Genomic DNA, 12426 nt, shown 5'->3' with positions numbered 1-12426 from the left:
TATCAGACATGGAGGTATGCCCTATTATTCCTGCAAAATAACTCAATTTAGATAAAGTTGTTTTGGTGCCTGGAATGTCCCTTTAATGCACAGTCAGTCCTCACTTATCGACGGGGTTCCGTTCTCGGTCGTAAAACAAATTGGTCGGTGAGTGAGGATGCTCTAGCGAGCATGCGCAAGAGAGCAGGTCTACATTGGGGAAATTCCCCAGAACATAGAATCTTCCCCGAACATGGTTTTGCTTACTAGCACAGGGAATCCCACAAAGCTATGTTCGGGGAAACTTCACCAAACATAGATTAGCTCACTAGCGCAGGGAGTCTCTGAAATCTATGTTCTGGCAAATTCCCCGTACATAGAACAGCTCTCTAATGTGGGGAATCCGTCGAATCCCCAAACAGGTTGGTGGTACAGTGAGAACCTCAGATGAACTACAACACATGACATATTATACTGTTTTGTGATTTATTTAACAAAAAAAAATCCAAAATGGAGAAGCCATGTGTGAAAAACTAAGTACACCCTTACTGCTTCCATGGAATTAAAAGGCTAAGTAGCAGACAGGTGCTGCTAATCAAATGCCCTTAATTAATTGATCAACAGCAAGTTTAACTACCTCTATAAAAGCCAAAGTTTTAGCAGTGTGCAGGTCTGGAGCATTCAGGTGTGTGTTAACACAATGCCAAGGAGTAGAGTTGAGCGGACCCGAACCGCAAAGTTCGGGTTCGTACCGAACATTACGATTTTTGGACCCCAGACCCGAACACGGACATATCACTGTATGTTCGGGTTGGAGTTCGGTGTTCGTCGATTTAATGACGCATTTTGAAAGGCTGCAGGGCAGCCAATCATCAAGCGTTTGACTCGTGTGCCCTTAGAAGCCATCACAGCCATGCCAGACTTAGTATTAGTAAATTTGACTGAAAGACCAATTTAGGTCTTTCAGCCTTTTGGTAGATAGCTCCCTAATACCGTGGGAATTAGGGCGTTATCTACTAAGCGGCTGCTTATTTTATGTTATTTTAAGTGATTTCCCTATCCACATTTGTTTGCAGGGCACTTGTCCTACTCTTACCCCAATTTTACTTCCTTTTGCAGCCCTCTAGCCCTTTCCAGAACTTTTTTAAAGCCATTTTTGTGCCCAAAAGTTTGGGTCCCCATTGACTTCAATGGGATTCGGGGTCAAATTCGGGGTCAAATTCGATCCCGAACCAAGACTTTTTTTCGAAGTTCAGCCAAACCCGCCGAATATCCAGGTGTCCGCTCAACTCTACCAAGGAGGCATTACATCAGCAATGATTTAAGAGAAGTAATTGTTGCTGCCCATCAAACTGGGAAGGACAGTTCACAACAATTTAATGTCTATCATACTGCAGTTTAAAAGGGAAAAACATTCAAGACAGTTGCCAATCTTCCCCAGAGTGGACGTCCCAGCAAAAATCACCCCAAGTTCAGACTGTAAAATGCAGAATTACATCTCAGATATTACAGGTCTCAGTTAAGTTCATGACAGTACAATTAGAAAAAGACCGAACAACAGGAAAAAAAATGTATGCCAGCCCTATAAGTCATTGTGCTATGGTAGTATTTTTGTGTGTGTGTGTATATATATTATTATTTATAAAGAGACAACAAATTCCGCAGCGCTGTACAATGGATGGACTAACAGACTCGTAATTATAACCACATGAGTTGGACACACAGGAACAGAGGGATTGAGGGTCCTGCTCAATGAGCTTGCATGCTAGAGGGAGTGGGGTATAGTAACTAGAGATGTGCATGGGTAAAATATTTGGTTCGGATCGGCCTGTGACTGCTCACTGTTAAAAAATAAATTTAAAAAAGTGTCCCCCCTCCTGAGTCCCCACCCGTGCCACGTCAGTGGGTGCTTTTAAACTGAAGGGTGGAGGCCCTAAATCAGAAAAAATGGGGGGGGACCTATTGTCCTCCACCCCCCAGCCCCCACCCCTGAGTGGTGGGTGGGGGCCCTAAAGTAAAATAAGGGGGGGGGACCTATTGTCCTCCCCCCCGGCCCCCACCCCTGAGCGGTGGGTGGGGGCCCTAAATTACTTCAAGGGGGGCCTATTGACCACCCCCCAGCCCCCACCCCTGAGTGGCGGGTGCGGTCCCTAAAGTAAAATAATGGGGGGGCCCAGGGCTGCTATCAGAAATTTCAGGGCCCCTGACAAAGCACAAAGTCTGGGCCCCCCCCCCGAGCCCGCCCACGAGTCGCTGGCAATGATGCAGGACTGAATGTGGTGTGTATAGTGGAAGTGAATTAGATCGTGTGTAATGGATGTAGTGTTTGTGTGTATTGGATACTGTTTGTGCAGTGAATGCAGAGTGTGTGTTTGTGTAGTGGATGCAGTGTGTATAGTGAACGCAGAGTGTGTTTGTGTAGTGGATGCTGTGTGTATAGTTAATGCAGAGTGTATGTTAGTGTAATGAATGCAGAATGTGTGTCAGTGTAGTGAATGCAGAGTGTGTGTTAGTGTAATGCATGCAGTGTGTGTTTGTCAGTGTAGTGGATGCAGAGTGTGTGTCAGTGTAATGAATGCAGTGTGTGTGTGTCAGTGTAATGAATGCAGAGTATGTGTTAGTGTGTAATGAATGCAGAGTGTGTGTCAATGTAATGAATGCAGAGTGTGTGTCAGTGTAGTGAATGCAGAGTGTGTCAGTGTAGTGAATGCAGAGTGTGTCAGTGTAGTTAATGCAGAGTGTGTGTCAGTGTAGTTAATGCAGAGTGTGTGTCAGTGTAGTGAATGCAGAGTGTGTGTCAGTGTGTAATGAATGCAGTGTGTGTGTCAGTGTAATGAATGCAGAATGTGTGTTAGTGTGTAATGAATGCAGTGTGTATGTCAGTGTAGTGAATGCAGAGTGTGTGTCAGTGTAGTGAATGCAGAGTGTGTGTTAGTGTAATGAATGCAGAGTGTGTGTTAGTGTGTAATGAATGCAGAGTGTGTGTCAGTGTAGTGAATGCAGAGTGAGTGTCAGTGTAGTGGGTGCAGAGTGTGTGTTAGTGTAGTGAAAGCAGAGTGTGTCAGTGTAGTGAATGCAGAGTGTTTGTCAGTGTAGTGAATGCAGTGTGTGTTAGTGTAGTGAATGCAGTGTGTGTGTTAGTGTAGTGAATGCAGAGTGTTTGTCAGTGTAGTGAATGCATAGTGTGTCAGTGTAGTGAATGCAGAGTGTTTGTCAGTGTAGTGAATGCAGAGTGTGTGTCGGTGTACTGAATGCAAAGTGTGTGTTAGTGTACTGAATGCAGAGTGTGTGTCAGTGTGGTGAATGCAGAGTGTGTGTCAGTGTAGTGAATGCAGAGTGTGTGTTAGTGTGTAATGAATGCAGAGTGTGTGTCAGTGTAGTGAATGCAGAGTGAGTGTCAGTGTAGTGGGTGCAGAGTGTGTGTTAGTGTAGTGAAAGCAGAGTGTGTCAGTGTAGTGAATGCAGAGTGTTTGTCAGTGTAGTGAATGCAGTGTGTGTTAGTGTAGTGAATGCAGTGTGTGTGTTAGTGTAGTGAATGCAGAGTGTTTGTCAGTGTAGTGAATGCATAGTGTGTCAGTGTAGTGAATGCAGAGTGTTTCTCAGTGTAGTGAATGCAGAGTGTGTGTCGGTGTACTGAATGCAAAGTGTGTGTTAGTGTAATGAATGCAGAGTGTGTGTATTTAGTAGTGTATGCATGTTGTGCAAATGGCCCCCCTCCAACCCCTACATTAAATGTACAATCTGTCATTCCCCCCTCCCTGCTTCTTATCTGGTCCAGAGAGGGGGAAGATTCCATCCCTGGTACGGTGGCATGGTAGGGACCCCCGACTCCCTGTATTTGCAGAGGGGGCCCAGCAGACTGCAGCAGTATATTACAACATTTCCCTCTCTCTAACTCCCGCAAGCACAGCGTGTTGCCATGGTAACCCGTGGCAACGCTCTGACGGCTGCACGCCTCGCGGTAGTTAGAGATAGGGAAGAGCTGTAATGTACTGCTGCAGTCTGCTGGGCCCCCTCTGCAAGTATAGGGAGCCAGGGGCCCGCGGCTGCACATATATATATAGCGATCATCACTATATATATGTGCAGAGTGGGAATGTGGGGCCCTGGACTGCCAAAGCAGTGAGGGCCCCCCAGGACCGCCGGGCCCCCCAGGACTACCGGGCCCCCCAGGACCGCTGGGCCTGAGACAACCATCATGATTGTCACCCTATGATGGCGGCCCTGGGGGGACCTATTGTCCTCCCCCCCCGGCCCTCACCCATGAGCGGTGGGTGGGGGCCCTAAATTAGAATAAGGGGGGACCTGTTGTCCTCCACCCCCCCAGCCTCCACCCCTGAGCGGCGGATGGGGGCCCTAAATTAGATCAAGGGGGGGACCTATTTTCCTCTCCCCCCCACCCCTGAAAAGGTGGGTGGGGGCCCTAAAGTAAAATAAGGGGGCCTATTGTCCTCCCCCCTGGCCCCCACCCCTGAGCGGTGGGTGGGGGCCCTAAATACCAATAAGGGGGGGACCTATTGTCCTCCCCCTGACCCCCACCCCTGAGTGGTGTGTGGGGGCACTAAATAAAAATGTAACCCCCCCCCAGGTGACTAGGGGTCCCCAAACCCCTAGTCATCCCCCTCCCAACATTATTAATTAACCCCTACCTACCCCCCTCACCCTAAAAATAGTGAGAGGGGACCAATAACTACCTGTAAAAAAAATAAAAACTTACCATTTGATGTCTTCTTTTTTTTAAATCTTTTCTTTTCAGCCCCAAAAAAGGCCAAATAAAAATCCATAATAACCGTTGCACTTTAAAAAAAAAAAAAAAAAACAAAGCACAAGAAAAGTAATCCATCTTCACCCATGGAGGGCACCACGCAGACTAAGCTCTGCAGGGCGGGGGAAGTCTTATAAAGCCTTGCCCCACCCTGCAATTAGGCTCAACTCTGGTTGGTTGGTTTAAGCCATCCAATCAGAGTGCTCTGACAGGTAAATGAAGAGACGGACAGGTAAGTCTCTACATTTACCTGTCACAGCACTCTGATTGGTTAGCTTGAAATCCAGCCAATCAGATTGCTCTGTGTCATATTACACAGCGTGGGAAAGTTCTTTGGAATTTTCCCACACTGTGTAATTTGACTCATAACTCTCTGATTGGTTACTTTCAGTCAACCAATCAGAGTGTTATGAGTCAAATTACACAGCAGAGCCAGAGAAAGAAACACTGAAAGAGCGCTAAAAGAGGTAGGAAGAGCATTAGGAAAGAGCGGTATCTCGAATACCGAGATTACGGAGGATGAGAAGAAGCAGAAAGGTCAAGGAGAATTAGGATAGAGTAGTGGCCACAGTTTTGCAGTGATAAGATCATTGGATACTTTGGTCACAGCTGTTTCAACAGAGTGACGAGCACAGAATTGAGATTGAAGCGGGTCAAGTAGAGAGTTGGATTCAAGGAAATCTCGCATACATTACTCTCTCAAGTCAAAACTTGCCAGACTGTCGGGTGCAAGACTGTAGCCACAATAGTTTGGAAAGGACAGTCTGCACGTATGGTCTTCTAAGACATAACTTTTATAATTCCATGTTAAAAATTACAAACTTGAGGGGGCCGGGCCTGATATCCAACATGACAGAATGTGTTTCTCAGTAGGTCAAAACCAAGCTTATACTGGTGAAAAATCTTGCTACTGGAGATCCCGACCAACATACTGATTGCTTAGCACATCCAGCACTAATTACTCTGCCCGGATCGGACTCTCCTGCTGAGCAACAACTTTGTTTTCATTTGAGGCCTATTTGGAATGGAGCGCAGGCCAAGGTGAGAAGCGGCCAACCTCCCTAAGCTGTGCGGGCCAAATGTTACCTCACTCCAGGACCCCCGTTCCCCCCCCTTTCAACCGGCAGGTTTTATCAATGGGAAGATCAAACCCAGAACTCAAGGCTGATTATCCTGCAACCTACGAAGCAGCGTGGCGCGGCTGACGCACAGAACAGTTTTCCGGACCATAAGGGCCCGGCAGCGCATGAGGTAGAGTGAACTCTTTCTTGCAAAATTTGATGAAACTTGCCAGGAGTTCTGGTATCGTATGTCCAATAGATACACTGTACTCATCCCTCCAGCTGCTCAGCTGACTTAAAGTGCAATCTACGCCGCCTGTTCCTCTTCTGGGCAGGGAGCCCACTCAGAGTGGTCTCCAGCCCGCTGTCCACTTACACGAGGGCCAATCCAAAACACAAAGAACCCGGGCCAACAATCCTGCCACATTGAGAAAGTGGATCTATGGACACAGGGCAAGAGCTCTCATCTGTGCCTGGGGCCGAGTTGCTACAGGCAGTTTCCCTATGCATCAGGAAGCGACTTACAGCAGAAAACTCAGCAACATTCACCAAGCCTGAAAGCAGGGAGAAGGGAAATTAACTCTCCAGTATGAGCCAGCTGCTTGGGCATAGGATGACCGGGAAGTCTCACTAGCAATAGGCCTACCACTCTCATGCTCTAAGTTGTCAACATCTTGCTCTCATGTGTGATTGTTTTTTATTTGCTTTTGACCTTTTTTTTTTATTATATTTTACTTTATTTATCATCACAAGGCTCACAGTGCTCTTATATTGATGTGATATCCATATCCAGGGGTAACGTCTCTAACAATGTGTGCAACTTAAACATGTAACTACCGAAGACATAATGACCTACTCATTAGTACGCTGAGACTACATTGTCTATTATATAACCTCTGTTGCACCCACTACCTATATCTTGTATGTCTAGGACACTCTAATTGCATTACTCCATATAATCTGATGCAACCCTAGGAATGTTAAATTTGCTTGTTTGTTTATCTCTTCTAATTCTGTTTGACCATAATGTTAGTTTGTACAACCTGACTATCACTATTCCTGACCACTGCTATACAGGCATACTATAACGGTGCATGTCTATTATTTTCATAAAAAATGCAGCCTATCACAGCCTCTTGTTTATACATGCTGCTTGTTTCTCATGTCTTTTATCATTATTGAAACATGTATGTATCACTGCACTACAAAAATAAAGAACTAAAACAAATTACAAACTTGAGGCTTGAAAGTGTCAAGGTTTCAGTCCCCGGTCGGGAATTTCCTCAGGATATTAACACTGTCATGAGAAAAAGATACTGTCCTGAGGAAAGTCCAGACCGGGACATGGAATAATAAAAGTTATGTCTTAGAAGACTGTGAGTGCAGACTATCCTTCCTATTTTCTATACTATTGTGGCTACAGTCTGACACCTGACACCCACTATGGTTATCAGTCCGCAGGAGTGCAAGGATCTATATATCAAATCTATGTTTATGAATTACTCAATCTGGGGTAGCAAGACATAGACATATTTGAAATGTTATAAAGTGATATTTAACTATTATTACTGAAGTGTATATATAAATATATATTATTTTATTATTAGTATATTCCTTTTTTTTAATTCAAAATATTGGTCCTTTGTGGGTAAAATGTTTTATTATACAATAAGCATACTCATATGCAGGCACAGACAATCTCATCAACACAAGCACACAAGTTCACTGGTACACAAGCTCACAGACAGGCAATCTCACTGACATACATAATATCACTGACACAAACAGACAAGCTTACAGGTACACACATACAAACTTAGTACAGACAAACTGTGACACACACATGCTCATTACAGACAAGCTCACTACAGACATGCTGAATGACACACATACACATGCTTACTATAGACAAGCTCACTGACACACATGCTCACTACAGACAATCTCACTGACACACACATGCTTGGTACAGACAAGCTTACTGACACACAAACAGATGCTCACTGCAAACAAGCCTACTGGTACACACACAAGCTCATTACATACAAGCTCACTGACACACATGCTCACTACAGACAAGCTCACACACACACATACAGATGCTCACTGCAAACAAGCTTACTGGTACACACAAAAGCTCACTACATACAAGCTCACTGACACACACATGCTCACTACAGACAAGCTCACACGTACATGCTCACTACAGACAAGTTCACTGACACACACTCATGCTCATTACAGACAAGCTCACTGGCACACACATGCTCATTACAGACCAGTTCACTGACACACATGCTCACTGACACACAAGCTCACTACATACAAACTCACTGACACATCAAGCTCACTACAGACATGCTCACTGACACGCATAGAAGCTCATTAACAATCAGGCACACACACCCACAAGATCACTCTTACTATCTGCATTGTATTTGCAGCCTTCCTCGCACTGAAAGCTGTGGTGGCCCTGGGAGGTGAAGACTCCATTCCCTGGCCTCTTCCTGCCAACAAGGTCAGCTGCTTAAGGCTGGGAGCGGAGCTTGAGTGCAGAGGTGGGACTTGAGAGTTGGGATGGAGCTTGAGTGCAGGGCACAGAAAGCTAGTGATTCCTCAATGCGGCCGCACCAGCCCCCAGCACCTCTCTCCTTAATTCCTTCAGGCTCTAACAGTCTGAGGGGGGAATTATTTCAATGGTATTTGGGCTGCTTGCCCGGCCCCAAGTGCTGCGACCGGCATACAGGTGGTCCAGTCCAACCCTACTGAACAAGTATGGTGTGTTTTGTAGGGTTGCCAGGAGAAAGCCTCTGTTCTAAAAAGAACATGGCAGCATGGCTTAGGTTTGCAAAGTTGCATCTTGACAAACTGCAAGAATTCTGGAACAATGTCCTTTGGACAGATGAGACCAAAGTGGAGATGTTTGGCCATAATGCTCTGCACCACATTTGGCAAAAACCAAACACAGTATATCAGCACAAACATCTCATACCAACTATCAAGCATGGTGGTGGAAAGGTAAAGTTTGGACTTGTTTTACAGCACCATGACTTTTAAACTTGCAGTCACTGAGACAACCATGAACTCCTCTGTCTACCAAAGTATTCTAGAGTCAAATTGGATGAAATTGGGTCATGCAATAGGACAATGATCCCAAGCACATCAGCAAATCTACAATAGAATGGCTGAAAAAGAAAAGAATCAAGGTGTTGCAATGGCCCAGACAAGGTCCAGACCTTGACCCGATTAAAATGCTGTGGTGGGACCTTAAGAGAGCTTTGCATAAAGAAAATACCAGTAAGCCTCAAGGAACTAAAGCAAGGTTGTAAAGAAGAGAATTCCTCCACAACAATGTAAGAGACTGATAAAGTCATACAGAAAACTATTAATTCAAGTTATTACTGCTAAAGGTGGTTCTACAAGCTATTGGATGGCTTCTCCATTTTGGATTTATTTTTTGCTAAATATATCATCACACAGTGTAATATGTGATGTACATCTGAGGTTGTACTAACCTAATTTTAAGACCTGCCGAGAAACAGATGATTGTTATAATGCCTTGATTGTTATTATGTTATTTAAGAATTGCTGAGGAACAGATGATTGTTATTATGTCCTGATAAATAAAACCATAGAATTCAAAGAGGGTGTACTTTATTTTTCCAATGACTGTATATTGATATCAAAATACACTTAGAATGAATGTATTATAAATATATATATATATATATATATATATATGTGTGTGTGTGTGTGTGTGTAAATATATATATACATATTTTTTGTGTCTGTGTGTGTATTTATATATATATATATAAATATACACACAGACCCAAAAAAATGTATATATTTAAATTCTATGTGTAATCTTTTTATATATTTGTTATTTTATTAGTTACAGTTTGACAACCCAAGCAGAAAGTCCAGATAATTTTATTTGCAAGCCCTATATTTAATCCTGTGACTTTCCAAAACATCATATAATCTGCACATGTAAGGTACTGTTGTACTCAGGAGACTTCACTCAACACAAATATGAGTGTTTCATAAGAGTAAAACCATGATGATAATAGGCATCAGTGAAAGTGCAGTTTGTGTGTGAAAAATGCAAAAAGCAAATATGAATGCTAACTTTGGCTAGAGTTTGTGTCTAAGTGGCTACTTAAAGAGACTGAACATATTTTGAATACCCTGGGTTGTCTACTTTTGCAAATGGTAGACAATGATAAGGGTCATTTTTATTCCTGGTCTCAAAGGCAACATAACCAATCTGACAATTTTCAATATGTAAAAACTGAAATGAGTAAGGCTTATATTTGATCACGTAACTTTTCAAAACACAGAGAAACCTGGACTTGGGAGGTACTGTAGTACTTATGAGACATCGCTGAATACAAATATGAGTGTTTAAGAGAAACGTATAATGTATAAAGTAAAACGTATAATGCTGATGATATCATTAGTGAAAGGGCAATTTTTGTGAAGAATTCAAAAAACAAATATGAATGCTAAATTTGGCCATAGTTGGTGACTAAGTGGCTACTAAAAGAGACTGAACATAGTTTGAATACCCTGGGGTATCTATTTTTGCAAATGGTATGCCATTAAAGGGAAAAAATGTATTCCTGGACTGCCATACGGTCTGAAAGGCAACATAGCCCTAGCAAACCAATCTGACACATTTCAATGTGTAAAAACTAAAAAGGGGTAAGCCCTATATTTGACCCAGTAAGTTCCCAAAACCTCATAAAACCTGGGGGTACTGTTGTACTCATGAGACATTGCTGAACACAAATATGTGTATTTTGTTGCAAAAAAAAGGCTAACAGTATTAAAATTCAAAGTTAAAATGCCTTGCAAAGTAAAAACATGTCTTAATACCTTACACTTTTTTATATTTTATTCATATTAAATTATGTTTGATATACAAATATTTGATTTGAAACTAAATCCCTGTATCTCTTGAACAAAATGATATATAATAAGTGTGGGTGCACTTTATATGAAAGAGGAGAATTATGGTTGTACAGACATATATCTCAAAAAGGTTTTAGTTTTGATCTTGTTTCTATCAAAACTACAATTGCCTCCGACCTTAATAGGTTAATATTTATGTCCGATGTCAGTGTTACCAAAAGTGTTACCAAATTTGCATAGAGATTTGGGATACTGTGCAAGTTTTTTTTTTAAATCAGTAGAGAGACTGCATGAAGAATCATAAAGTAATACCAAAGAACAATATCAGTTCATGCAATATATGTACCATAAAGTAGACTAAAGCGATAAGGTGAACAGAATTTAGCATAAAGAAATTACAAAAGCAGTCTGAATTGAGTTTTCTGATTTATGACACATAGATTAATAGCCTTAAACAGTTCATTATTTATTTGCTTTCTCTAATCCAGGTATGATATGAGTGGCTCTGCAATTCTATTAGAAAAACCCTGATATGTAAAGAGGAGGTGGGTCTTTTTCACCATTGTAATATACACTGGTAAACAGTAAATTATTTATGCTGAGCAGTAAATTGAACCTATAAATCATTCCAGGTAATTGTTAAGGAGAGTACAATAATGGATTCTGCCTTTATTATGAAGTTCTAACCACTGTAAAAGCAAATAAACAGTCACAGACCTTTTGTAATTATAACCATTGGATTTATTGCTCTGGAATATGCTATTTTAAATTTATGCAATATTTTATGAAATATGATTCTACCAATTTTGTATTTAGGTGTTAACTTTCCGTTTTTTTTTTGTTTTTTTTTTAAAGAAGCAAATGCGTTGCAGCTAATGTTGCCATGTCTTTCTTGCCATAGTATTAATTTATTTGTTTTACAATGTTTGGAAGAGTCAAGCTAATACTGGGCACAAGCCCAAGAACAGTGCTGGTCAACACACTATCATTAGATTAAACATAGACACATACATGTTGATTCATTAAAGAATGCCCATCAGAAATGATATTAACTAGCTGAAAACAAAATTTGTTACCTTCAGGTTTGGCCATAGTACAAACTTGTCGCTACTTTGCCTTATGATAACTTTTAGTTGTGTTTAAGAGTCAATATGAGTATTTTATCAAAATTATCCACTCACTTTACTAGTGTGCAAGAAAACCAAGTATAAATGGCCACTCCACCCCTGTAACGAACCCTGATGTGGTAGCTATTGGTTCGTCTGTTTCCACCCGAACTGGGTTTCCATTCAGCTTTCTCAGCAACTTCTCCCAATGTAGTGAACAGGTACCCAAACATCAGTCGAAACATGATGAAGGGTGTAACAAGACTCAAGCTTTATTGGTGCTTTTATACAATTCCCCATGTAAGGGGCACTCTCCCGTGGACCTTGTGGGGGACAGGGACACAAAACGTACAGCTAATAATAATACAGTGACAAACTGTGACACTCCCAATACAAACAGGTAATTCTCTCCTCTCTACCTGGAGATAATTGAGTCAGATAAAGTAATAAATTAATTATCTCCAGGCAAAAGAAACATTATTTCCCAAAAACTTGGAAAGGACCACAAAACATACCAGATCCCCATAAATGTCATATCCCATGATAGCCCTGATCTGGGTGACCAACATATCCAAAAGTCACCCAGATCAGTTTAGGG

This window comes from Pelobates fuscus, chromosome 5 (genome assembly GCF_036172605.1).
Source record: "Pelobates fuscus isolate aPelFus1 chromosome 5, aPelFus1.pri, whole genome shotgun sequence".
Taxonomy (NCBI): domain Eukaryota; kingdom Metazoa; phylum Chordata; class Amphibia; order Anura; family Pelobatidae; genus Pelobates; species Pelobates fuscus.
Note: the sequence above shows the minus strand (reverse complement) of the source record.